Genomic DNA, 3,029 nt, shown 5'->3' with positions numbered 1-3,029 from the left:
GGGGGGGGAGGAGGAGGAGGGACCACAGAAAAGCAGGAAAATCAGGGCCAGCACCACCAAGCCCGGAGGAGAAATTAGACAAGGACTTGGAGGCATAACATCTGTTCTTCTGTTCCAAGCAGCTTTTGTTTCCAAATTCACCTCCTCTCCCTTCCTCGCTTCAGCCAAGCCCTATCTCCCTTTTCTCTGAAATGTTAAAAATAACAGACCACTCACCAAAACAGTGGAAACCACTCTTACACCACATCCCAAATGAGATGGGCACTGTACGACCTAGAGGATGATAATAATACAAGTGCAGATTTCTAACTTTTCTTTTCTTTTTTTTTTTAATTCGAGGGTAAGCAAAGGGAAGAGGTAGAGTAACTTACCTCTTAAGCTGTTTGTTTGAAAATAATACTCAGAAAGGGAAAAACAATCCTCAACTAACAACTGCCTTCCTTGCCATCTGCTTAGTCTAAACATTAGCATATCGCATATCTGGGTGAACTCAAATTGCACTGGAAAAGGAGTGCTCTGTTCCACTTTCTCAGACCCTTAATGGGGGAGTCGAGTGAGAATTCTCTGTGGGATTATATGGGCTTTATGGGCTTCTAACATATGCATTTAGGGCCACATTTTCAGTCCAGCCTTAACTCATCATACTAGGACCGGAGGCAAAATTGTGCCTGGCTTAATTAGCACAAGTACTAATCAAGTACTAATGAAATTTGCCCACAAGCAGTTCTTCAGACTAGGGCACAAGTAGTGCACACAATTTCCGTATATATCACTTAGCATGTCAGCACAAAAGGAGAGGAGAAATGAACAATTCCTCCCCAAAATTTGCTTCAGGCGAACCACAGGCAAACATCGTCTCTACCCAGAAGTAATACATTAGTCTCATCACTGTAAACTCCGTAAATCCTAAATCTGCAAACTGCATCCCAATTTGCCACATTAGGTTGCAAATTTATAAAAATATAGAGAATGTTATCAATGAAGACACTTCATTGTCACCGATTTATGAGCTACTTAAGACCTGAATTTGGAAATGAGTGTGATTTGTACTGTACCTTAAAAAATATAGGCGGTCTTTCAAACTAAAATATCAGTTCTTAAGAGGTGTCAATAATGTTGGAAAACAGACCTATTTGTTCAAACTCAGAGTAATGACAAAAAGGAGGCCCAATTTTATCTCTTCTGTCAGTGATGTACCCTTAGTCTTCTTAGCGGGTTTTAAATCTATTAAGATCTGTCCAAGCATAAGAGCTTATTTACAACACAAATATTAATTACACAAAAGAAGATGCCTTCAATCTATCAATTAAATCATACTAATCGGAGAGGCAGTAAGCACATTGAAATAAGTATTTACATAATCAAGCTTCACACATAGGAAATATTTTTGCTCTGGGTATCTCATGGTACTTTGCCAAAAATAAAATTCTGGGTCATCCCATTTAGGGGGACACAAGAGAAACAGTGATTAATTCTCAGAGCACAGTCCAGTTAAAAAGCCAGGCAGAAAATTAAGTGTGGACTCCAGGAGGACTGAATGCTGCCTTCTCTTCTGCCCTGCAAAACTACACTCCTTCCTCAAAGGGCTGTTACATTTTTCCTGGGAATGGATCTCACGCTGAAGAAGGATCTAACTTACCCACTTGAACAGGTGCATAGACCAGAGGACCGGTTGTTCTCTTTATGGACTATCGACAAACATCACTTTAAAAAAATGATGATCATTGGTGAGTGCTCAAAACCAGCCAGTTCACACAATGCTTTCATAAAATGAAATTCAGGAAAGAAAAACGAAAGTAATCCAGAATGCAGGTAACTTGGAAGCAACCTGTCACCTGCTGTCCAGTGCAGTGAAAGCCTCCCACACAGCTTCCTGACTTGAGGACAACAGATTCATTTTGACACTGACTTCTCTTGCCCTTTCAAAGATGCTGATGTCTGGGTATTACATTATACTTATTTTTCCATTTGTAATTTATCCCTATAGAACGGTGGAAGAGGGAAAGATGGAATTTCTTGTCATTAGTGAGTTTTCTTTTTCTTGATTAAATAAAGCTTTGTGAACTATGGAGAGTGTGCAAATTTAACATGCTGTAAAACAACAAGAAAAATTCATGTGGACCACAGACATTAACGAAATTCAAGCCTGACATTCTTCAAAGGAACCAAGGGCCCCATCTGCTGATGTTTAAATGTACTACAGCAGCAAACGGATTAAAGGCAGTTTATGAAAAAAAAAAAGCACTTCTCGAACTAAAATACAAATAAGGAGCCTTGAAGCTACAGAATCTGAGGAGTAGAAGAAGGTACCTTTAAAAGTCAGAGAAACTGCCCCCTCACCCTCTTCTGTTTGGAAGTATAACTATATGGAAGTCATATGTAGCTGTTTTCTTTTTAAATTAATTTAACTTAGTTTAGTTTTTTTCTTGCTCCTCGGTTAAGAAGCTCAAAGCATACAGCCTTCACGGCCACCATGTGTCTACTGAAAGACCTTGGAGCAAACTTTCTTGTTCCTCCACCTGGTGACTCTTGTTTTGAAGCGACTTCGAAGAACTAGAGTCTTAACAAAGGGTTCTGACCTGCCCCTTTGATGATAAAGAAGACTTTCCAATCACTTCTCAGCCTTATCTCCAACCTGAGATAATTCTGGGTCCTTTCTCTGAAATTTATTTGGTTTATGACCATTGCAGAACTGAGTGGGTAGATAAAGCATAAGAGAAAGACCACAGATAGCTTAGAATAATGTTGTGTCAAAATTCATGATTTGACCTTTCTTTACCTTTTTTCTCTTTACCTTAAAAATGTGATGGCAGATTGCATGAACTTTAAGTTTCTTTCCTCCCAGCTCTAAAATTCATTGTATTATTCAGAAAGGTAGAGAAGATATCATAAAATCTTTATATCAACATAGCACATTGTATACATTAGGTGTTCCATAAAAATTTGTTGAATAGCACATTTTCTGTCAAAAAGTGCTTGTCTTATAATTATCTTCTCTACTTAATTCTGCCAGTCTAAGTTTGTTACAC

This window comes from Crocuta crocuta, unplaced genomic scaffold (assembly GCF_008692635.1).
Source record: "Crocuta crocuta isolate KB4526 unplaced genomic scaffold, BGI_CrCroc_1.0 scaffold48, whole genome shotgun sequence".
NCBI lineage: Eukaryota > Metazoa > Chordata > Mammalia > Carnivora > Hyaenidae > Crocuta > Crocuta crocuta.
The sequence above is the reverse complement of the archived record's forward strand: the minus strand, read 5'-3'. Positions refer to the sequence as shown.